The 26,636-nt window shown below is 38.6% G+C and overlaps 1 pseudogene; it reads left to right on the forward strand.

The window, feature by feature from the left end:
- The first annotated feature begins 4 nt into the window (after positions 1 to 4).
- LOC119530329 lies at positions 5 to 26,390 on the forward strand (annotated as a pseudogene).
- Positions 26,391 to 26,636: the final 246 nt, after the last annotated feature.

Consider the following 26,636-nt stretch of genomic DNA (forward strand, 5'->3'; position numbering starts at 1 on the left):
TAACATGAATCCAGGTATTTTCCTACCATACTTTTGTCTATACAGTTTGTTTTTCTTTCCCAGGTTTGTAAAACTCTGATATATATATTCCTGAACTCCTTTCCATTTGTTTCTTAATTTCTCTAATTTCACTTCACCACCACCAAATAAAATAAAATTTACAAGCTATTATAATATGACAACAGCAAAGATGAGACTGGATTAAGCATTTGGGTAATTTGTCCAATACCAGGCTAGGCCATATCCCCTTTCAGACCTCACAAGGAACCCCCAAGGACTTGCACACAGAGCTGTTCTCCAATACAGTATCTAGAAGCCAGCACAGAACCTCTAATGGTTTAGGACAATCTACTCACTTCTCCCAAAAGATAAAAACAATTTCAAAATTCCTGTGTGCAGTATGAATGTTAGTAAGCACTATCTTTATTTAAAAGTTACAGTTTCCTTCTTTAGTAGGTCCTTGAGTCATCATCTTTTACTGGATCCTAAATCTTGTTCTGGAAACAGGGTCCATAGTTGTATGAATAACTCAGGGTGTCAGCAGGAAACAGATGATACACTGATACTGCATCTGGCAGACTCTTTACAAGGGCATGAGTAGGTTTTAAGGAAACTAGGAAGAGATAGAACCTTGTCTTAGGGCTAGGAAGTTGGGAGAATGGGGCATTACTGCCCAGCGCCTGCAAAGGCAAGGATAGGATGTGGGTTATCATCACCCCAGGAGAAGAGCTCTATAAGAAGGGGCAAAGGTGATGGGAGTTGTGACCTTCAAGAGGGGGAAGCAGCTAGCCTTTGGTAACCCAACAGAGAGGAAGCCTGGACTTCACCCTCGTCCCTTTCTTAGATGCCCTGTCCATTCTGTTCATTGGTCAAACCCAACCAGAAGCCAGAGGACATGGGATCTCCTAAAGGTAGTACTTAAAATTTCCTGATTAGGCTGGAGAAGGGCAAAGAGCAGATTTGGAGGGACAAACAGAAAGCCATCCAGCACTGTAGAGGAGCCAACGGTGGGGGGCATGAATTCTCTGTCACTGAGCAATAGATAAATAAGTTTAGACATGTAGTACTCTGCATGTGTAGCACGCCATGATATTTTCCCATGTAAATTTTTTTTCTTTTATACACAATAATGAAGCATTTTTGAAGTTGGAACATCACATAAATAAAATGGATTCTTACAGAATCTGAGCTGGATGGGAACTCAGAGATTTGACTTAAGTACTTACCTAAAGCAAAATCCACATCCAGATCATCACAGAGAAGAGGTGATCAACAGTGCTTTTAAAAACTGCCCAACTGTCCAATCTGGTTTCTATTCAACATTGGCCAGCAACCCATTGTCCTCCTGACACTATCTCGTATTTTGTTTTTTTTTTCCTTTATTAGAGAAGTTGTGGGTTTACAGAATAATCATGCATAAAATACAGGAATCCTATACACTACCCCACCACCAACACTTTATGCATTAATGTGGAACATTTGTCACAATTGATGAAAACACGTTTTTATAATTGTACTGTTAGCGTAAGTCCATGGTTTAACTTGGGGTTCATTGTTTGTGTAGTGTGGTTCCACGGATTATTTTTTAATTTTTATTCTGTTATCATATATGCACTCTGACATTTCCCATTTTAATCATATTCAGATATATATTTCAGTGTTAATTGTGTTCACAATGTTGTGCTACCATTGCCAAAATATTTCCATCATCTTGGATAGGAACCCTGTACATTTCAAGCCTCAACTTCCCATTCTCAATCCCCACCCCAGCCTCTGGTAACCTATTGTGCCAGTTTGAATGTATTATGTCCCCCCAAACGCCATTATCTTTGATGTAATCTTGTGTGGGCAGACGTTATGTGTTGATTAGATTGTAATTCTTTGAGTGTTTCTTTGGAATGTGCCCCACCTAGCTGTGGGTGATGACTCTGTATAATTTCCATGGAGGTGTTGCTCTACCCATTCGGGGTGGGTCTAAGTTGATCAGTGGAGACATATAAATGAGCTGACATAACAGAAGGAACTCAGTGCAGCTGTGAGTGATATTTTGAAGAGGAGCTACAGCCAAGAGGGACACTTTGAAGAAAGCACAGGAGCTGCAGATGAGAGACAGTTTGAAGATGGCCATTGAAAGCAGACTCTTGCTCTGGAGAAGCTGAGAGAGGACAAATATCCCAAGTGCAACTAAGAGTGACATTTTTGAGGAACGGTAGCCTAGAGAGGAACATCCTGGGAGAAAGCCATTTTGAAACCAGAACTTTGGAGCAGACGCCCGTCACATGCCTTCCCAGCTAACAGAGGTTTTCTGGACACCATTGGCCAACCTCCAGTGAAGGTACCTGATTGCGGATGTGTTACCTTGGACACTTTATAGCCTTAAGACTGTAACTGTGTAACCAAATAAACACCCTTTTGTAAAAGCCAATCCATCTCTGGTATTTTGCATTCCGGCAGCATTAGCAAACTAGAACACCTATATTGTAGATTCTGACTCTATGAGTTTGCTTAATTGTTTCAAATCAGTGAGCTCATACAGTATTTATCATTTTGTGTCTGATTTCGCTCAGCATGATATCTTCAGGGTTCATTGTACATTGTCGCATGTATCAGAACTTCATTCCTTTCTATGACCGAATAATATTCCATCATTTGTATATACCACATTTCATTTATCCATTCATCAGTTGAAGGACCCTTAGATTACTTGCATCTTTTGGCAAATGTGAATAATGCTGCTATGAACATCAGCGTTCAAATATCTGTTAGAGTCCCTGCTTTCAATTCTTTTGTGTATCTACCTATTAGTGGGATTACCAGGTCATATGGTAGTTCTATACTTACCTTTCTGAGGAACTGCCAAACCGTCTTCCACAGCAGCAGCACCATTTTAACACTGCTACCAGCCAAGAATGAGTGTTCCCATTTCCCTGCATCTTCTCTAGCACTTTTTATTTTCTGTTCTTTTCATAACAGCCATTCTAATGGGTGTGAAATGATATCTCATTGTGGTTTTGATTCGCATCTCCCTGATTATTAATAATGTTGAGCACCTTTCCATGTGCTTTCTGGCCATTTGTATCTTCTTTGGAGAGATGTCTGTTCAAGTCTTTTGCACATTTCAAAAATTGGGCTGTTTGTCTTTTCATTCCCTTGAAGGATTTTTTTTATATATTCTCGATATTAGTCCTTTATCAGATATGTGCTTTCCAAACATTTTCTCCCATTGTGTAGGTTGTCATTTTACTTTCATGATAAAGTCATTTGAGGTGCAAAAGTTTTTAATTTTGATGAGGCCCCATTTATCTATTTTTTTCTTTTGTTGATTGTGCTTTGGGTGTAAAGTATAAGAAACCAATTGCCTAATACAGGGTATTGAAGTTGCTTCCCTACATTTCCTTAAAGGAATTTTATAGTTCTAGCTCTTATATTAAGGTCTTTGATCATTTTGAGTTAACTTCTGTACATAGTTGTGGTAGGGGGTCCTCCTTTTTTTTTTTTGAAAAGACTATTTTTTCCCTATTTGCCACCCTGTCAAAACTCAGTTGGCCATAAACGTGCAGGTTAATTTTTGAGAACTCAATTTTATTCCATTGGTCTATATGTCTGTCCTTGTACCAGTACCATGCTGTTTTGATTTCTGTGGTTTCATAATAAGTTTTAAGATCAAGAAGTGTGAGTCCTCCAACTTCATTCTTCTTTTTCAAGATGGATTTAGCTATTCAGCACTCCCTTATCCTTCCATATAAATTTGATAGTGGCTTTTCCATTTCTGCTAAGAAGGTTGTTGGAATTTTGAATGGGATTGCATTCAAAATTGCTTTGGGTAGTGTTGACATCTTAACAATATTTAGTCTTCCAATCCATAAACACAGAATGTCTTTCCATTTATGTAAGTCTTCTTTAATTTCTTTTAGCAATGTTTTGCAGTTTTCTGTGTACAAGTCCTTTACATCCTTGATTAGATTTATTCCCAGATATTTGATTTTTTTAGTTGCTATCATGTCTTGGTTTTCACAACATTGCTCTTTCCTGGTTCTCCTTCTCACTCTCTTACTGCTCTTTTTTATTCTGTTTTTCTGGCTTCCCTCATCCAACTCACAAATTAAATATTGGTGTTGCCCTGGACTCTTCTCTCCTTGTTGTGCACCCTCTCCCTGAACAAACTCAGCCACTCACATGACTTACCTGCATCTACAACCCACAGCTCTCCTTTGCAGTGAATGGCCCAGAGTCTTTGTCCTCATTGCTAAAAGCATTATTTTTAATGCATTTTTATTGTGAACTTTAACATATAAACATCAAAGTACGATATAACAAGTAGTTAGAGAGCAGATATCAAAGAATGTCATGGGTCACAGTTCTACAACTTCAATTATTTCCATCATTGTAAAATATAACATGCATGCAGAAAGATGTTAACTTTCAATGTACAGCTCAATAAGCAGTTATACAGGTAATTTAAAAAACTGTTATAGGTTACAGTTCCACAGTTTCAGTTCTTTCCTTATTATGCAATATAGGGTATATACAGAAAGGTGAAGGCTTTCAAAGCACAATTCAATGAGTAGCTAGAGAGCAAATTTCAAAGGATATTATAGGTTACAGTTCCACCATGTAACTTACCTCCTGCCAGCTATTCCAACACCCCAGCATCCAAAAAATATATATATTTATATAAAGTTTCAGTATTCATTGACCTTTGTTAAATCTTATCTTGTTTGTTTTTACCCCTTCCTCTCACTAAATCTCTTTCTCCATCTTCAGGGGTGTCTAGGCAGTGAGCACCCTAACTTGTTCATATTGAAAGGGGGTGTCAACAACATGGGGAAGGGGCTGCATCTGATTGTTGTCCTTAAAGAGGCTGTTGCATTTGGGTTTTAGGACTTGTCTGGCATAGGAACACTCTGGTGGATTTAAGTTTCTAAGAGATGAAACTTAGTGAGTGAGGAGGAGAACCTAAGATGGTGGCTAGGTGAGACAGGGCAAAAAAACACCTCCATGAAAAATACTAGATAAAAACCAGAACATGACGCAGAACACCCCTTCCAGCAATGCACCAGCTAGACAAGGTCTGCTAAAGCCACAGGAATTGTGCACTTGGTGAAACCAGGAGTCTGCATTCTGAAACAAGTGAGTAAGCTGGCTGAAAGCCCCACGGCCACGCTGTGGTGTGGGGAAACCAGGGGTTGGTGTTTGGAGATGGACTAGTTCTTTAAAAAAAAAAAAAAAAAAAAAACCCAGGAGTGGCTGCAGTTGCGATGGTGAAAAATGCGCAGTGAAGCACAGCAGGAGCGGGCTGTGCCAACCTCTCAGTGTCTGGCATGGAGGATAGACCACTGCTGATTGTCTCAGGGCTAGGGGGGCAGAGAGGAGAGCCAAAAGGAGAAAGAAATCGCACTGCTTGCAGCCAGCTCCCCGGCAGGCTGGTGACACACCTGCCTGGGACCAGACCCACAGCCCAGAGCCGCGCCAGGAAACCCAGTCTGATGGGGAGTGTATCCCACAGCACCGCACACACACCACAATATCAGCCGTGGACAGTGGCCTTGGGTGCACCCACAGCTAGTTGTCCCGGAGGTGGGAAGGTGGAGCTCTGTGAAAAGGGGGGAGGGTTGAGACGCCCCATTCAGCCATTTTTGCATCAGGCTGGGAGTGCCCGTGAGCAGCCCGGCGGCCCGGGGCTTCCCTTGAGGGATGGCGTGCACTTGTGATGTAGCACAGCCTTTCCACAGCAGAAGTCCTGGAAGATCACAGCTGAGAAGGGGGGCCCGCTCGGAAAACCCAGGGACCCTACATCAATACCGGGGACTTGTGGGTCAGCGGCAGAGAAAATCTGTGGCAAGACTGAAATGAAGGCTTAGACTCTTGCAACAGCCTTAAATCTCCAGGAACACCTGGGAGGTTTGAATATTAAAGCAGCTCTGGCTCCCTAACGACCCAGACACACGCCCCACATTCAGGGCGGACAGCACCAACAACACACTCAAACTGTGTGCATGAATTGAACCCAACAAGAATCATTTCCCCACACACCACAAAGACAAAGTTGTGGAGAACTGACTTGAGGAGATTAGGTGACTCGCAGACGCTATCTGCTGGTTAGTTAAAGTGAACGCCACCAAGTTGTAGATCTGAAAAATTAGATTGGTATTTTTTATAACTTGAAAGAACCCTATCAAGCAAAGCAAATGCCAAGAGGCCAAAAACAACAGAAAATCTTAAAGCATATGATAAAACCAGATGATATAGAGAACCAATCGCAAACACCCAGATCAAATGATCAGAAGAGACACAGTACTTGGCACAATTAATCAAAGAACTACAGTCAAAGAGTGAGAGCATGGCACAGGATATAAAGGACATGAAGAAGAGCATGGCACAGGATATAAAGGACATAAAGAAGACCCTAGAAGAGCATAAAGAAGAAATTGCCAGAGTACATAAAAAAATAGATCTTATGGAAATAAAAGAAACTGTTGGCCAATTAAAAAGACTCTGGATACTTATAATACAAGATTAGAGGAAGTTGAACAGTGACTCAGTGCCCTAGAGGACCACAGAACAGAAAATGAAAGAACAAAAGAAAGAATGGAGAAAAAAGGTGAAAAAATTGAAATGGATCTCAGGGATATGATAGATAAAATAAAACATCCAAATTTAAGGCTCATTGGCATCCCAGAAGGGGAAGAGAAGGGTAAAGGTCTAGAAAGAATATTCAAAGAAATTGTTGGGGAAAACTTCCCAAACCTTCTACACAATATAAATACACAAAGCATAAATGCCCAGCGAACTCCAAATAGAATAAATCCAAATAAACCCACTCCAAGACATATTCTGATCAGACTCTCAAATACTGAAGAGAAGGAGCAAGTTCTGAAAGCAGCAGGAGAAAAGCAATTCACCACATACAAAGGAAACAACATAAGACTAAGTAGTGACTACTCAGTGGCCACCATGAAGGTGAGAAGGCAGTGGCATGACATATTTAAAATTCTGAGAGAGAAAAATTTCCAACCAAGAATACTTTCTCCAGCAAAACTCTCCTTCAAATGTGAGGGAGAGCTTAAATTTTTCACAGACAAACAAATGCTGAGAGATTTTGCCAATAAAAGACCTGCCCTACTTCAGATACTAAAGGGAGCCCTACCAACAGAGAAACAAAGAAAGGAGAGAGAGATATAGAGAATTTTAACAGATATACATAGAACCTTACATCCCAAATCACCAGGACACACATTCTTCTCTAGTGATCATGGATCTTTCTCCAGAATAGACCATATGCTGGGACATAAAACAAACCTCAATAAATTAAACAAAAAAAAAAATTGAATATACTCAAAGCACATTCTCCAACCACAATGGAATACAAACAGAAGTCAATAATTTTTGATTTGTAACTCCACTATTTATTTCCTACAGGATATGAAATACATAAACTTTAATGACAAATCAGTGGTTTTGGACTCAATGTAAAATATGCAATTTTTGACAAGAACTATATAAAGGTGGGGGAATGGAGGAGTATAGGAACATAGTTTATGTGTCCTATTGAAGTTAAGTTGGTATCAAAGAAAACCAAGGTTGTTATGGATTAAGAGGTTAATTTAAGCCCCACAGCAAACACAAAGAAATTATCAGAGACTATGACCATAGAGATGAAAAGTAGAGTATGGGTTATGAGAAGTGGGGGAAGGGGGCAATGGGGAGTTAAGAAATGAGTGTCAGGTTGCTGTTTGAGGTGAAGGGAAATTTCTAGTAATGGAAGGTGGGAAGGTGATAGCATTACAACATTCTAAATGTGATTAATCCCACTAATGGAATGCTAGGGAGGGGATGGAATGGGAAGATTTAGGCTGTATATATGTTTCCACAAGTGGAAAAAAAAAAAAAAAGACAGTCTAAATAGGTGAAAATTCAATGTCAAGGATGATCCTGGATGAGATTTCAGGATGGAGGAGAGGAGGCTCAAAGGGACACAGTTGGGACATAAGAAAAAAAAAGGGAAATATAGAATGTAAGCTTTGTATCAATGTTGAATTTCTTGAACTTCTTAGTTGCGCTTAATGGGATTGCATAGAGGAATGTTCTTGTTCATGGGAATTGTATATGTGAATTATAGTGTTTGTTCAAGGATGTGTGCAGCTTGCTCTCATATGTTCAGAAGACAGAGCAATAGATGATGGATGATAGATCGGGAGGGAGGGAGGGAGGGAAAGAAAGAAAGAGATGGCAGAGTGACAGTATGTTAAAGTTGGTGGATCGGGGTATCAGGTGAGGGGGATCAGGGTATGCTGTGTATGGGGTTTGTATTGTTTTTTTTTTTTTTTTTTTTTTTTTAATCATCATTTTATTGAGATATATTCACATACCACGCAGTCATACAAAACAAATCGTACTTTCGATTGTTTACAGTACCATTACATAGTTGTACATTCATCACCTAAATCAATCCCTGACACCTTCATTAGCACACACACAAAAATAACAAGAATAATAATTAGAGTGAAAAAGAGCAATTGAAGTAAAAAAGAACACTAGGTACCTTTGTCTGTTTGTTTGCTTCCCCTACTTTTCTACACATCGATCCATAAACTAGACAAAGTGGAGTTTGGTCCTTATGGCATTCCCAATCCCACTGTCACCCCTCATAAGCTACATTTTTATACAACTGTCTTCGAGATTCATGGGTTCTGGGTTGTAGTTTAATAGTTTCAGGTATCCACCACCAGCTACCCCAATTCTTTAGAACCTAAAAAAGGTTGTCTAAAGTGTGCGTAAGAGTGCCCACCAGAGTGATCTCTCGGCTCGTTTTGGAATCTCTCTGCCACTGAAGCTTATTTCATTTCCTTTCACATCCCCCTTTTGGTCAAGAAGATGTTCTCCATCCCACGATGCCGGGTCTACATTCCTCCCCGGGAGTCATATTCCACGTTGCCAGGGAGATTCACTTCCCTGGGTGTCTGATCCCACGTAGGGGGGAGGGCAGTGATTTCACCTTTCAAGTTGGCTTAGCCAGAGAGAGAGGGCCACATCTGAGCAACAAAGAGGCATTCAGGAGGAGACTCTTAGGCACAAATACAGGGAGGCCTAGCCTCTCCTTTGCCGCAACCGTCTTCCCAAGGGTAAAACTTATGGTAGAGGGCTCAACCCATCAAACCACCAGTCCCCTATGTCTGTGGTCATGTTAGCAACCATGGAGGTGGGGTAGGCGAATACCCCTGCATTCTCCACAGGCTCCTCAAGGGGGCACTACATCGTTTTTTTTTGTTTTTTTTTTTTTCCTTGTTTGTCTTTTTTCTTTTCTTTTTTTTTTTTAACTTTCCCTTCTTTTTTCAAATCAACTGTATGAAAAAAAAAGTTAAAAAGAAAACAAACATACAATAAAAGAACATTTCAAAGAGACCATAGCAAGGGAGTAAGAAAAAGACAACTAACCTAAGATAACTGCTTAACTTCCAACATGTTCCTACTTTACCCCAAGAAAGTTACATACTATAGCAACATTTCAGTGAACTTGTTCCTACTACATCCATCAGAAATTAACAGACCATAGTCATTTCTGGGCATCCCCAGAACGTTAAATTGCTTATCTGTTCTTCTTGGATTATTGTTCCCCCTTCCTTAATTGCTCTCTACTGCTAGTTCCCCTACATTCTACATTATAAACCATTTGTTTTACATTTTTCAAAGTTCACATTAGTGGTAGCATATAATATTTCTCTTTTTGTGCCTGGCTTATTTCGCTCAGCATTATGTCTTCAAGGTTCATCCATGTTGTCATATGTTTCACCAGATCGTTCCTTCTTACTGCCGCGTAGTATTCCATCGTGTGTATATACCACATTTTATTTATCCACTCATCTGTTGATGGACATTTGGGTTGTTTCCATCTCTTGGCAATTGTGAGTAATGCTGCTATGAACATTGGCGTGCAGATATCTGTTCGTGTCACTGCTTTCCGATCTTCCGGGTATATCCCGAGAAGTGCAATCGCTGGATCGAATGGTAGCTCTATCTCTAGTTTTCTAAGGAACTGCCAGACTGACTTCCAGAGTGGCTGAACCATTATACAGTCCCACCAACAATGAATAAGAGTTCCAATTTCTCCACATCCCCTCCAGCATTTGTAGTTTCCTGTTTGTTTAATGGCAGCCATTCTAACCGGTGTTAGATGGTATCTCATTGTGGTCTTAATTTGCATCTCTCTAATAGCTAGTGAAGCTGAACATTTTTTCATGTGTTTCTTGGCCATTTGTATTTCCTCTTCAGAGAACTGTCTTTTCATATCTTTTGCCCATTTTATAATTGGGCTGTCTGTACTATTGTCATTGAGTTGTAGGATTTCTTTATATATGCAAGATATCAGTCTTTTGTCAGATACATGGTTTCCAAAAATTTTTTCCCATTGAGTTGGCTGCCTCTTTACCTTTTTGAGAAATTCCTTTGAGGTGCAGAAACTTCTACGCTTGAGGAGTTCCCATTTATCTATTTTCTCTTTTGTTGCTTGTGCTTTGGGTGTAAAGTCTAGGAAGTGGCCTCCTAATACAAGGTCTTGAAGATGTTTTCCTACATTATCTTCTAGGAGTTTAATGGTACTTTCTTTTATATTGAGATCTTTGGCCCATTTTGAGTTAATTTTTGTGTAGGGGGTGAGGTAGGGGTCCTCTTTCATTCTTTTGGATATGGATATCCAACTCTCCCAGCCCCATTTGTTGAAAAGACCATTATGGCTCAGTTCGGTGACTTTGGGGGCCTTATCAAAGATCAGTCGGCCATAGATCTGAGGGTCTATCTCTGAATTCTCAATTCGATTCCATTGATCTATATGTCTATCTTTGTGCCAGTACCATGCTGTTTTGACAACTGTGGCTTTATAATAAGCTTCAAAGTCAGGGAGTGTAAGTCCTCCCACTTCGTTTTTCTTTTTTAAAGTGTCTTTAGCAATTCGAGGCATCTTCTCTTTCCAAATAAATTTGATAACTAGCTTTTCCAAGTCTGCAAAGTAGGTTGTTGGAATTTTGATTGGGATTGCATTGAATCTGTAGATGAGTTTGGGTAGAATTGACATCTTAATGACATTTAGCCTTCCTATCCATGAACATGGAATATTTTTCCATCTTTTAAGGTCCCCTTCTATTTCTTTTAGTAGAGTTATGTAGTTTTCTTTGTATAGGTCTTTTACATCTTTGGTTAAGTTTATTCCTAGGTACTTGATTTTTTTAGTTGCTATTGAAAATGGTATCTTTTTCTTGAGTGTCTCTTCAGTTTGTTCATTTCTAGCATATAGAAACATTACTGACTTATGTGCATTAATCTTGTATCCCGCTACTTTGCTAAATTTGTTTATTAGCTCTAGTAGGTGTATCGTTGATTTCTCAGGGTTTTCTAGATATAAGATCATATCATCTGCAAACAATGACAGTTTTACTTCTTCTTTTCCAATTTGGATGCCTTTTATTTCTTTGTCTTGCCGGATTGCCCTGGCTAGCACTTCCAGCACAATGTTGAATAACAGTGGTGACAGCGGGCATCCTTGTCTTGTTCCTGATCTTAGAGGGAAGGCTTTCAGTCTCTCACCATTGAGTACTATGCTGGCTGTGGGTTTTTCATATATGCTCTTTATCATGTTGAGGAAGTTTCCTTCAATTCCTACCTTTTGAAGTGTTTTTATCAAAAACGGATGTTGGATTTTGTCAAATGCTTTTTCAGCATCTATTGAGATGATCAATTGATTTTTCCCTTTCGAGTTTTTAATGTGTTGTAATACATTGATTGTTTTTCTTATGTTGAACCATCCTTGCATGCCTGGAATGAACCCCACTTGGTCATGGTGTATGATTTTTTTAATGTGTCTTTGGATTCGATTTGCAAGTATTTTGTTGAGGATTTTTGCATCTATATTCATTAGGGAGATTGGCCGGTAGTTTTCTTTTTTTGTAGCATCTTTGCCTGGTTTTGGTATTAGATTGATGTTAGCTTCATAAAATGAATTAGGTAGTGTTCCATTTTTTTCAATGTTTTGAAAGAGTTTGAGTAAGATTGGTGTCAGTTCTTTCTGGAAAGTTTGGTAGAATTCCCCTGTGAAGCCATCTGGCCCTGGGCATTTATTTGTGGGAAGATTTTTGATGACTGATTGGATCTCTTTGCTTGTGATGGGTTGGTTGAGGTCTTCTATTTCTTCTCTGGTCAGTCTAGGTTGTTCATATGTTTCCAGGAAATTGTCCATTTCTTCTACATTATCCAGTTTGTTGCCATACAGTTGTTCATAATATCCTCTTATAATTTTTTTAATTTCTTCAGGATCTGCAGTTATGTCACCTTTTTCATTCATTATTTTGTTTATATGGGTCTTCTCTCTTTTTGATTTTGTCAGTCTAGCTAGGGGCTTGTCAATCTTGTTGATCTTCTCAAAGAACCAACTTTTGGTGATATTTATCCTTTCTATTGTTTTTTTGTTCTCTATGTCATTTATTTCTGCTTTAATCCTTGTTATTTCTTTTCTTGTACTTGGTTTAGGATTGGTTTGCTGTTCATTTTCTAGCTTCTTCAGTTGATCCATTGGTTCTTTGATTTTGGCTCTTTCTTCCTTTTTAATATATGCGTTTAGTGCTATAAATTTTCCCCTTAGCACTGCTTTTGCTGCATCCCATAGGTTTTGGTATGTTGTGTTCTCATTTTCATTCGTCTCTATATATTTAGCAATTTCTCTTGCTATTTCTTCTTTAACCCACTGATTGTTTAGGAGTGTGTTGTTTAACCTCCAGGTATTTGTGAATTTTCTAAGTCTCTGATGGTTATTGACTTCTAATTGTATTCCATTGTGGTCAGAGAATGTGCTTTGAATAATTTCAATCTTTTTAAATTTATTGAGGCTTGTTTTATGTCCCAGCATATGATCTATTCTGGAGAAAGTTCCGTGAGCACTAGAAAAGTATGTGTATCCTGGTGATTTGGGATGTAATGTCCTGTAGATGTCTGTTAAATCTAATTCATTTATCAGATTGTTTAGGTTTTCAATTTCCTTATTGGTCTTCTGTCTGGTTGATCTATGTATAGGAGAGAGTGATGTGTTGAAGTCTCCCACAATTATTGTGGAAACATCAATTGCTTCCTTTAGTTTTGCCAATGTTTCTCTCATGTATTTTGTGGCACCTTGATTGGGTGCATAGACATTTACGATTGTTATTTCTTCTTGCTGAATTGCCCCTTTTATTAGTATGTAGTGGCCTTCTTTGTCTCTCAAAACATCCCTGCATTTGAAGCCTATTTTATCTGAGATTAATATTGCTACACCTGCTTTCTTTTGGCTGTAGCTTGCATGAAATATTTTTTTCCATCCTTTCACTTTCAGTTTCTTTGTGTCCCTGTGTCTAAGATGAGTCTCTTGTATGCAACATATTGATGGTTCATTTTTTTTGATCCATTCTGCGAATCTATATCTTTTAATTGGGGAGTTTAATCCATTTACATTCAACGTTAAAACCGTGAAGGCATTTCTTGAATCGGCCATCTTATCCTTTGGATTATGTTTGCCATATTTTTCCCTCTCTCTATTAATATCCTTTTTGTACCCATACCGAATCTCTTTAGTACTGAACCTTTCTCCAAGTCTCTCTGTCCTGTCTTTGTTTCTCTGTCTGTAGGGCTCCCTTTAGTATCTCCAGTAGGGCAGGTCTCTTGTTAGCAAATTCTCTCAGCATTTCTTTGTCTGTGAAAAATTTAAGCTCTCCCTCAAATTTGAAGGAGAGCTTTGCTGGATAAAGTATTCTTGGCTGGAAATTCCTCTCACTCAGAATTTTAAATATATCGTGCCACTGCCTTCTCGCCTCCATGGTGGCTGCTGAGTAGTCACTACTTAGTCTTATGCTGTTTCCTTTGTATGTGGTGAATTGCTTTTCTCTTGCTGCTTTCAGAACTTGCTCCTTCTCTTCTATGTTTGACAGTGTGATCAGTATATGTCTCGGAGTGGGTTTTTTTGGATTTATTCTATTTGGAGTTCGCTGAGCATTTATGATTTGTGTATTTATGTTGTTTAGAAGATTTGGGAAGTTTTCCCCAACAATTTCTTTGAATACTCTTCCTAGACCTTTACCCTTTTCTTCCCCTTCTGGGACACCAATGAGTCTTATATTCGGACGTTTCATATTATCTATCATATCCCTGAGGTCCATTTCGAGTTTTTCAATTTTTTTCCCCATTCTTTCTTTTATGTTTTCATTTTCCATTCTGTCATCTTCCAGGTCACTGATTCGTTGTTCAACTTCCTCTAGTCTTGTACTATGAGTGTCCAGAATCTTTTTAATTTGGTCAACAGTTTCTTTAATTTCCATAAGATCATCCATTTTTTTATTTAGTCTTGCAATGTCTTCTTTATGCTCTTCTAGGGTCTTCTTGATTTCCTTCATATCCCGTACTAGGGTCTCATTGTTCATCTTTAGTTCTTTGAGTAGCTGCTCTAGGTGTGTCTCTTCTGGTCTTTTGATTTGGGTGCTTGGGCTTGGGTTATCCATATCGTCTGGTTTTTTCATATGCTTTATAATTTTCTGTTGTTTTTGGCCTCGTGGCATTTGCTGACCTTGATAGGGTTCTTTTAGGGTTTGTAGACCAGTTGAAGTCCTTATCTCTAATTTATCAGATCTACAGCTTCGTGGAGTACACTTTCTCTAACTAACCAGCAGGTGGCGTCCACGAGCCACCTGTTCTCCACAAGCCAGATCTCCCCTGCTTAGCCTTTTTGGTGAGTGGGGGAGTGAGTCTTGTGGGGCCCAATTGGTGTCCCAAGCTTGCGTGTGTAGTTGGTGTTGCCTGCCCTGTATGTGGGGCGTGTTTCTGGGCAGTCGGGGAGGGGGGGTGGCCCTAACAATCAAATCTCCCTGATGATCCTAGAGTTTTAAAGCTACTGCAATAGTCTAATCCTTCAGTTCAGTCCTGCCACAGTTTGTCTCTGCCACTGACCCACAAGTCTTTGGTATTGGCGTATGGCTCCTGAGACTTGCAAGTGGGCCCCTCTTCCAGGCTGTGCACCCTGGGTCCTCTGTTGAGGGATGACTGTGCTATGTCGCAGGTGAGTGCCGTCCCCCCAGGGCAGTTCTGGGCTGCTGGGCTGTGTTGGGAGGCTCCCAGTCTGCTCAAATGATGGCTGAATGGGGCTCTGTTAATTCACACTGCTCCCCCTTCCCAGCTCTGGGACATTCAGCTGAGGTTGCAGGGAAGGCTAATGTCCACGCCCAGTTTTGTGGTGTGTGCCTGTTATTTGAAGCACTTCCGTCACACTGGGTTGTCTGGGGCAGCTCTGGGCTATGGGGCTGGCGATGGGCAGGAGTGTTTCCTGTCCACCAGGATGGTGGCTGTGAGCGGACACCCCCCTTTTCTTGGGAAGTTGTGTTGTTTAGTGAATTTTCTCAGCCACTGGATTATTGCCTTTTGTCTCAGAGCTCTCTTAGTTCTGCTCTTGACTTGACGTGCCCAAATTTCAATTCTTTGAAGCTTTCTGTATTGAGCTTCTTAGAGTAATTGTTTTAGAAAAAGCAAAAAGGATTTAAAAAAAAAAAAAAAAAAAAAAAAACGGCCCTCCTCAGAGATCTAATGGGTTATTGAAATGCTAATAGACAAAGCAACCAGGGCCATTAAGGAAAAGTGCCCAGGGCAGAGAGATCAGCCTTGCTTCGGGATTTGCATATGCGCCTCAAGGCCTGATCTCCGCCCTTCCCCTTTCTGTGTTCACCAGAACTCCAAAAATCCTCTGCTTTTATTTTGGAGTTTTGTATTGTTTTTGCAACTGTTCCTGTAACTTTGAATTTATTTCAAAATAAAATTAAAATTAAAAAACAAACAAACAATAAAAGCCCTTGTACTCATGCTACCCAAAGACAACAATAAAAATCCCAGGGACTGTACCTTCAAAAAAAAACCAAAAAACAAAACTTAGTGAGTGAATCTTTTGTAGAATCTCAGTTAGGGACCTAGGTATTTGGGTACTACTTTTGGTAAGGGCATGGCATACTGTGGCCATTTGGTATGTCTAGCTGGAGTAAAAGCATTACTTTTAAAAACATATTTCTGATCACCTCACTTCTCTGTTCAAAACTCTTCAGTGGTTCCCCAATTGTCTAGAATAAGGTTCTGAATATAACATTTTAACTTCTTGAAATCATATTCATATCCCACTCTCTAGTTCTCATTTCCAAGTACTAGGAAGAGCACATGTACCTCACCTTAAAAAAAAAATTCTCTGGACCCACCATGCACTTTAACAAAACTTTGTCTTTGCTCACATTGTTTTCTTTCTAACCCAAAGTTTCTTTCCTTGATGAACTCCTATTCATCCTTCAAGGCCCAACTCAAACATTCTTTACTCTTTGATGCTTTCCCCAAATCTACCACTGACAGTTAATGGCCCATAGTTCAGCAATGCTAATATTAAATGGCAACATAATTAGATTTTTACATATCTACCTCTTCAACTAGATTGTGAGCACTTTTGGGATGAAACATTGTTTTATTAATCTTTGATACAACACTGAGCATATAGTAAACAAAAAATATGAATTTGACAATTTATATATTCTCATTAATATAAAGAGCAAGTCCTAACTTTAGGAAGAATAGTATTCTTGAACAATAGAAATTTGGGAAAATATAGATGGGAACTGACCTAAGATGTTCAGTGTCAACAGCGACCAGTAAAGGCTGTGTTTTACCTAAGACAGAATGGCATAGTAGTTAAGAACATGGGCTCTGAAGCCAGACAACCTAGACTTAAGGATGCCAGGTAAAATACAGGATGCTTAGTTAAATTTGAATTTCAGATAAACAATGAATAAATTTTTATGTCCAAACATTGTGAAAATAGGGCAAATATTGCATGGACATCTTGTATTTTATTTGCAAAATATGGCAACCCTACCTAGGTTCAAGTCTGGGTTCTGCATATACCTAGCTGTATGACCTTGGGCAAGTTAATTAACTCCTTTGTTCTTTGACTTTATCATCTTTAAAGTGGGGATAATAAAAGTGCCTAATTCATAGGATTATTGTAAAGATGAAATGAGTTTAAGCACACATAAAGCACTTAAAACACTGCCTGCAAACAATAAATTCTCAATATTAACCATTGTTGCTACATAATAGCCTTTATAATAATAACAATTATTTCTATTATTTTTACTAATAGAAGTTTTGTAACTAACTGGTGAGAAACTCAACCCTGTGCAGTATAGTTTTAAAATTTAATGGACACCAAAAAAAACAGAAAAAGAAAATGTAATGGTAGCAGAAAGAGCAAATGATAGATCATGTACTTTCAGGGAATGAGAATCTCATTTTCAGTTACAAATATAAAGATAAATTTGAAAAACTCATGATTTTCATCCATATGTAAATCTATAGGCTCTATTACAGTAATAGGTTAAGGTTACCATGCTGGATTTCAAACCCTTCCTGACAGTGACTAATCAAAATCATAATAAAAACAAATTTGGTGAATTTCACGAAACATTCCAAGAAGAATTAGCACCAATCCTGCTCAAACTCTTCCAAAAAATTGAAGAGGAGGGACCACATCCTAACTCATTCTATGAGACCAACCTCACCCTAATACTAAAGCCAGATAAAAATATCACAAGACAAGACAAGTACAGACTGATATGCCTTATGAATAGAGATGCAAAAATCTTTAACAAAATACTAGCAAACTGAATCCAACAGCACATTAAAGGGAATATATATCATGACCAAGTGGGGTTTATCCTGGGAATGCAAGGGTGGTTCAACATAAGAAAATCAGTTAATGTAAGACACTACATAAATAGAACAAAGGAAAAACCCCACAAGATCATCTCAATGGAGACAGAAAAGGCATTTGACGCAATCCAGCACCCTTTCTGGATAAAAATATTCAGAAAACTGAGAATAGAAGGGAACTTTCTCAACATGATAGAGAATATATGAAAAACCCAACAGCTTGCATCACACTTAGTGAAAAAAGACTGAAAACTTTGCCCCCTAAGATCAGGAACAAGATAAGGATACCCACTTTCACCACTGCTATTCAGCATTCTACTAGAAGTCTTTGTCAGAACTATTAGGCAAGAAAAAGAAATAAAAACCATACAAATTGTAATGGAAGTAAAGCAATCCCTGTTCATGGGTAACATGATCCTATATACAGAAAATCCTGAAAAATCTACATGGAAGCAATTAGAGCTAATAAATGAATTCAACAAAGTGGCAACTTTGAGATCAACTCAAAAAATCAGTGGTGTTTCTACACATCAGCAATGATCTGAAAAGGAAATCAAGAAAGCAATTCCATTTACAATAACGTCTAAAAGAAAAAATATCTAGGAATAAATTTAACCAAGAATGTAAAGAACTTATACATGAAAAACTGCAAAACATTACTAAAAGAAATCAAAGAAGATCTAAATAAATGGAAGGACATTCCATGTTCATGAATTGGAAGACTAAATATAATTAAGATGTTAGTTCTAAGTATAATTAACTTGTTAGTTCTACCCAAAGCAATTTATAGATTCAATGCAATCCCAATCAAAATTTCAACAGCCTTCTTAACAGAAATAGAAAAAACAGTCACCAAATAAGGGGTTGCAATAGCCAAAAACATCTTGCAAAAGAAAAACTAAATTGGAGGACTCAGACTTCCTGATTTAGAACTCATTACAAAGCTACAGTAATTAAATAGATAGTACTGGCACAAGGACAGGCAAATAGATAGACAATGGAATCTAATCAAAAGTTCAGAATTAAGCCCTCCCGTCTATAGCCAACTGATATTTTTACAAGATTGCCAGTTCCACTCAAATTGGGAAAGAACAGTCTCTTCTATTCTTGTGCTGGGCAACTGGATACCCTATGCAAAAGAATTAAGGTGGACCCTTACCTCACACCATATACAAAAATTAACTCAATGGATCAAAGACCTGAATATAAGAACCAAAACTATAAAATTCCTAAAAGAAAACATAGGGAAGCATCTTCAGAAATTTGTATTAAGCAGTGGTTTTTTAGACTTTACTCTAAAAGCACTTCATCAAGTGGACTTCATCAAAATTAAAAACTTTTGTGCATCAAAGGACTTCATCATGAAAGTAAAAAGACAGCCTACAGAATAGGAGAAAATATTTTTGGAACCACATATCTGATAAGGGTTTAATATCCAGAGTATATCAAGAAATCCTACAACTTAACAAAAAGAAAGATAAATGACCCAATTAAAAATGGGCAAAAGCAATGCAGTAAGTGTAATTAACAAAGGTGAGTATGAATATGGTTGAAAGAGGAAGGCTAGGGTCATGTATGTCACCAGAAGGAAAGCTAGAGGATAAAAACTGGGACTCTATAACTTAGTGAAACTAACAGTGGATGATGACAGTGGTCAATTGTACAAATATAATAAAGTTTTTACATGAATTAAAATAAATGTATGTCACTATTACAAGTTGTTAATAATAGGGTGGTATATGGGAAAAAATACAATTAATGCAAAATAAGGTCTATAGTTAACAGTAACATTGTAATATTTTCATTAATTGTAACAACAGCACTGTACCAAAGCTAAATGTCAATAATAAGAGGTATGTCAAATATAAGGGGTATGGAATTTTTTTGGGAAGAAATATGAATGTTCCCAGATTGCTTGCAGTGGTGAATGTATAACTTTGTGATTATACCAGGAGCTATTGAGTGTACACTTAAGATGGATTGTATGGTGTGTGAATAATACTGTGTGTGTGTGTTTTTAAAGAAAACTACAAGAGCTGGAGAGCATATGGTAAAATAGATACACTTATTCACTGTTGGTGGGAATATAGAATGGTGCAGCCACTCTGGAAGGCAGTTTGGCAGTTCCTCAGGAAGCTAAGTATGAAATTGTCATATGATCTGGCAATCCTGTTACTAGGTTTATACTCTGAAGAACTGAAAGCAGGGACACAAATAGACATTCACACACCGATGTTTATGGTGGCATTACTCACAATTGCCATGGATGGAAGCTGCCCAAATGTCCATCAACTGAGGAGTGGATGGGCAAACTGTGGTGTATGCATATGATGGAATATTGTGCAGCTGTAGGAGGGAATGAAATCATGATGCATGCAACGATGTGAGTGAACAAATGGACAAATAATGTATGGTCTCACTAATATGAATTAACCATAATGAGCAAACTCTGGGAGTTAAATTCAAGATCATAGGTTATCAGGAGATAGAAAGGCAATAGAGATTGCGCAATTGATGCTTAAGGAGTACAGAATGTTGAATTAGATTGATTGTAAAGGTTCAAAAATGGATAGCACTATACTGTAGGTGTAAGTAATAAAGCTGAGTGTGAGTATGATTGAAAGAGGAAGGCTAAGTTCATGTATATCACCAGAAAGAAAGCTAGAAGATAAAAACTGGGACTGTATAACCTAGTGAAACCTAGAGTAGATAATGATGGTGATTAATTGTACAAATATAAGAAAGTTCTTACATGAACTAGAACATATGTCACTATTACAAGTGTAGGAAAGTGTATTACAAGGAAAGTGTATTATAAGATATTACAAGGTATATGGGAAAATAAAATTAATGCAGACTAAGTAACTATGAGTAACATTGTGATATTCTTCCATTAATTGTAACAAAGGCCTTATACCAAAGCTAAATGTCAATAATAGGGGGAAATAAGTGGTATGGAATTTTTTTTGGAAGAAATGAAAATACTCTCATATTGACTGTGGTAGTGAATGCATAACTATATGATTTTACTAAGTACTATTTTTTGTAAACTTAGGATGGACTTCAGGGTGTGTGAATAAAACTGTTTAAATAAAATATATAAATATATGCTAAAAATAAATAAATAAAAATAGACAAAAGACTTGAAAAGACATTTCTACAAAGAAATATACAAATGGCCAATAGACACATGAAAGAATGGTTAACATTATTAGTCATTAGGGAAATGCAAGTCAAAACCATACTGAGTTACCATTTCATACCCACTATAGTATATGTTTCATACTCATAATAGTGTATGGCTACCATTAAAAAACGGAAAGTAACAAATACTGGATAGGATGTAGATAAATAGGAACACTTATTCATAGTTAGTGGAAAGGTAAAATAGTGCATCTGTCATGGTAAGCAATATGGTGGTTCCTTAGAAAGTTAAGTACAGAATTATCTTATGACCTGGCAATCCCATTTCCACATATTTCCCCAAAACAATTGAAAACAGGGACTCGATAATTGCACACTGATGTTCATAGCAGCATTAGTCACAATCGCCAAAAGATGGTAGCAACCCAAGTGTCCACCAACAGAAGAACAGATAAACAACACATGGTATATACCTACAATGGAATATTATTCAGCCATAAAAAAGGAATGAAGGTTTGATACATTCGATAACATGGATGAGCCTTGAGGACATCATATTGAATAAAATAAGCCAGACACAAAAAGACCAGTATTGTATGATCTCAATGACATGAAATAATTAGAATAAGAAAATTGTAGAATCAGAAACTAGAATACACATTACCAGGGACTAGGGTGGGGACAGGGAATGGGGAGTTAATGCTTAACTGGTACAGAGTTTCTGTGTGTAGTAATGGAAAAGTTTTAGTAATGGATGGTGGTGATGGTAGCACAACATTGTCAATGTAATTAACGCCACTGAATTATATATTCTATGTGGTTATAAGGGGACATTTTAGGTTGTCTGTGTGTTAATAGAATCCAATTAAAAAAATACATGACTGTAAAACACAAAGAGTGAATCCTAATATAAACTATGGACTATAGTTAATAGTATAATTATAATAATATTGTTTTATAAATTATAACAGAGGTATCATACTAAAGTGTTAATAATAGGGAAAATTGTGTGTGTGAGGGGGTGTGTATGAGAACTCTATTTTCTGCATGATTTTTCTGTAAACCTGCAACTTCTCTAATACAATAAATAGGTAACTATTTAAAAAAAAAATGCACACACACACACACACACACACAAACACAGAGGCACGTCTCAAAGCAATAAAAAGCCTGCAGAGAAGGAAGATAATATATGCTTGCTGAGCAACTATTACCAAACAGGGGGGAAGCCTGAAATCAACAAAGGACCAGTCAAGGGAAATTTATAAGTTAATATTGGTCACAACTGCAAATTACTACAGTGAGACCTCTGACCAAATCCAGAATACTATTTAAATGGATTTGGTGAGATATTTATATATCCCTTGGAATCACTGAAATGCTCTGAATCAAAATTTGTCAGTTATCCCAATTAAGTGCAGTAGAAGTAACATCTATCACAGTGCAGAGGAAGCCCATTTAACTGTACCACCTGAGAACTAGGTGTTTCTTGGGAATCTGTAATGCACATATTGTGCATATTCACACATACTGTGACTGAGAATGTAAATTTATTGTTTTTATTTACTGGCCAATCAGGATTTTTTTTTTCTCATTGCTTAAAAAATCAAGACTCTCAAATGTCTTAGAAAACCTCAAATACAGAACAGTTCACTTGGAATCTTCTGGGAGTTTACCAAAGCATGTATTTGAGCTGTTGGCCAAAGAACTGCATTTGAGCGACAATTTGCACACATGTCACATCTTTTCATCTCCCTTGTTTTTGTGGAAAAGGTCAAAGCCATCAAGCTGACATGCTTAACCAGAGTCAGGGAGAGTCATCATTTCCACAACCATGAAGTGGAACACACACTGCAAATGAGGCTAATCATTTAGCAAGTGCAAGGAAAAGCGATTATGAGATCATAATTTTCTCACCAATTGAGAATCACTGTGCATAAAAATAGAAATTAATAGGAAAAAATTCAGAATACTTACCAAGAAAATAAGAGCACTGTATAAAATGATCTCTCGTCTGGGAAATGACTTTCCATTTCAAGCAAAACGGAAAGCTCTCAGATATACAAAAGATAAGATGGCAAGAAAGCAAACCCTCCTGAAAACAATTTAACTCTGCTTCTTTATTCTCCAAATACGATTTCTGAATCAGCATGCCCTCCAAGGCCTTGCAGATGTCACTCACCTCCATCAGTAGCATTCTTTTTGCCAGCAAGTTGGAAATGATTCTGCAGTCAATTATTTGACTACAAAAATAGATATACTCCTAACATGGTAGGAAAGTTTTGTAAAGAGTGATGAGGTTAACTAATGAGAGAGAACTGATGTGCACCTGCCTCTTAAAACCTTATAAAAATCCTGCTTAACTTTTTCTGGATCAGCATCTCCCAACGAAAGGGGTCTTTGATTATATAGGAATAAAATGTTCTTCCTCAGCTTTGGCATGCTTGGGAGAGCCTGCACAGAAATTAATTTTTCCATGGAAGAAATAGATAAGAGATCTTAGAAAAATGCTGTTTAATCCCAAAACGGTGTTCTAAGGAGGATGGATTCTTTTAAAGAAAAGATTGAATGGCCCTCAGGCAAGCATCTTGATCAGTGTTGGAGATGTAAAGGTAGTCCTGGGGTGGGGGCTGGGGGGTGATTTTGGGAGGAGGGGCTCAAAAGAGTTGACTTTTTTAATAAAAGAGTAAGAAGTTGGAGATCCTGAGAGCAAGGAAAGAAGGAGATGGGAGCTAGCAAGATGGAGAGAGTCCATGATATTGCATGGAGTCATTTGACCAGTGAGAAATATCCCTGTGGTGGGGTGGCCAAAAACACGTTTAAGGACAGGATGCTTAATATATGGCTGTAAGTTGTATTCTGTGCTGTGTGCTACCATGGTGTGACTCCTTCCCTTTGACTCCACAATCCTCTGTAAAGATTCTGATTAATTAAACAACTCTTCATGGTAGGTTAGATTAAGAAGGGATCTGCCTGCTGTGCTGGGACAAAAATGAAGGGCCATCACAAGGTGCAAAAAGGAAAAGAGAATCCCCAGAAGTATCCTGGGAAGGTAAGTCATCACCCAGGATTGCAGAAATCTTGGAAAGGGTACTGGACATTCCGTGGGATGTAGGAAAGGGTGTGACTCACTTGTCTAAACAGCAAAGGGTAGAGTAACTCCAGCAGACATCTGAGTACAGATGTTTAACCTGTTCTTGCAGCTTTGCCTTTCTAGCTGAATATCCATTTTGTACTTTCATTCTGGCAGCAATTCTGTCTTTATATAATCCCCAACTCCATATTTTAGAACTTAATTAACCTGAATATCCCCAGTCATAATCTACTCCCCTGTTGTTATGTATGTACTTTTTTTCTGTTTATTTTTTAAAACAGTTTTATTCACACACCACATAATCCATCCTAAGCATACAATCAATGGCTCCTGATATAATCACATAGTTATGCATCAACCACCACAATCTATATGAGAACATTTATTTTTTTGTATGTACTTTTAAAATGTGATTGTCATTCAGACCACTTATTTCACACACTAGCAAGCCCCAGCATACACTACACTCACACTAAATTCCAAAGGTATACTTTGAAGTCGATTGGTTGGCACTGGAAGTATATTTTTCCTATAGAAGTAGTGTTAGAAAGCAGGTGTTCTCAAACTTTAATGTGCACAAAAATAGCATAGGAAGCTTGTTAAAAATAGATTTCTGCACTCCACCACTGGAGATCCTGATAGAATCCAATAAGCAGCATTTTGATCAAGAACCAAGTGATTCTGATGCAACCACATTTTGGAAAATATTGTTACTAGCAGTGAAAAGATTTTCTTGATAACCCTACAAAAATTCATTGAACCCATAATGTCACTGAAATAGTCGCAGTGATAAATTTCAGCCTTGAATACCCCTTTCCATATTCCCAGACCCAAAGGCTAAAAGCCCAATGGCTCTGAGCATCCAGAGAGCTTGATTTGAGGTCTGAGAGAACCAGAGGGAGGCCTCTGTAGTGGGGGCTGAGTAAGTAGAGCAAGACAACATCATCTATCATATATAAAGTTTGCCCATGATTCAAGTTTTTCTTTCCTTGTCATTCCATACAGAATTCTAATTAAGATCCATATGGCTCAAAAGATAAGATAGCTTCCCAGCTTACATCAGTTATAGCCAAGTATTCCAGTTAGCTAATGCTGCCCTTTTGCAAAGCACCAAAAATGGATTGGCTTTTATAAAAGGGGTTTATTTGGTTACAAAGTTTCAGTCTTAAGGCCATAAAGTGTCCAAGGTAAGTCATCAACCATCGGGTACCTTTACTGGAAGAGGCCAATGGTCTCCGGAAAACTTCTGTTAGCTGGGAAGGCATGTGACTGACGTCTGCTCCAAAATTCTGGTTTCAAAATGGCTTTCTCCCAGGATGATCCTCTCTAGGCTGCAGTCCCTCAAAAATGTCACTCCCAGTTGCTCTTGGGATGTTTGTCCTGTCTCAGCTTCTCTGGAGCAAGAGTCTGCTTTCAACGGCCTTCTTCAAACTGTCTTTCATCTGCAGCTACTCTCTCAGGTTCAGCGCATTCTTCAGAGTGCCCCTCTTGGCTGTAACAAAGTTTGCTCCTTTTGTCCGAGCTTATACAGTGCTCCAGTAAACTAATTCAGACCCACCCTGAATGGGTGGGGTCACACCTCCATGGAAATTATCCAATCAGAGTCATCACCCACAGTTGGGTGGGTCACCTCTCCATGGAAACACTCAAAGAATTACAATCTACCGACACTGACACCTCTGCCCACACAAGATTAAATCAAAGATAATGGCATTTTGCGGGACATAATGCATTCAAACTGGCAAATCAAGAAATAAAACTGAAAATCTAGCTCCACTAATTTATTTGTGATGATAATGTTTTCCAGAATAGCGCAGTTTACTTTTGGGTTTTTCTATAGAAATTAATTGGATCCACGGATGCATCCTGGAAACCCAGGTGCACTTGGAAAGGGAGGATGAAGGGGCCCACTAGAGGGGTGGTGGGAGACCGCCTGCAACCACGGCAAGTTAATGAAGCCAGGGACCCTGTATGTGTATGTCACCTACAACATGCACTTCTGCATGAAAGTCTCCTGGTGGGTGGGGGTGTGGGGGCATGGGCATACGTCCTGCTGCGAGCACTGGAGTCCTTAGGGTATCTGGAGACCATGCATCAGCTCTGTGGTTCCCTCTGTCCAAGCACAGCCAGCCAAGCCTTCAAGGACCGTGAGCTCTGCAGCAGCCCCTCCAAGCTGTGCCAGGCCCTGGCCATCAACAAGAGCTTCAACCAATGGGGCCAGGCCAAGGACTAGGCCGTGTGACCGGAGCATGGCCTGCTGCGGTTCAGCAGGATGGCCGTGGGGGCTGCCACCCAGGTGTGCATCGGCTTTGCTGAGGAGCGGGCCCAGAAGCCCCTGTGCTTCTACTTCCGGGGCAGCCCCTGGGTCAGCGTGCCGTACAGCACAGCCCAGCAGGACGTGAGAGCCTGACTGAGGCGCCTGCTCCGACAAGGCTTTTAATTGTTTAGAAACCCAATAAACATTTTGTTTTTTAAAAATAGAAATTAATTGAAAATAGTATTCAATTGCAGATTCCAAGACCAAAAATAAAGACTGAATTGAATGTTGTCTTCCTTATAAATAAATACCAAGCAAAATATACCAAAGAGGCTCTCTTAGCATAGTGTCCAAAATGGTAAAGAAAAAATACATAAAGAACTAGAATGGTTATAAATG

The sequence above is a fragment of the Choloepus didactylus genome, chromosome 3 (assembly GCF_015220235.1).
Source record: "Choloepus didactylus isolate mChoDid1 chromosome 3, mChoDid1.pri, whole genome shotgun sequence".
Classification (NCBI taxonomy): Eukaryota; Metazoa; Chordata; class Mammalia; order Pilosa; family Megalonychidae; genus Choloepus; species Choloepus didactylus.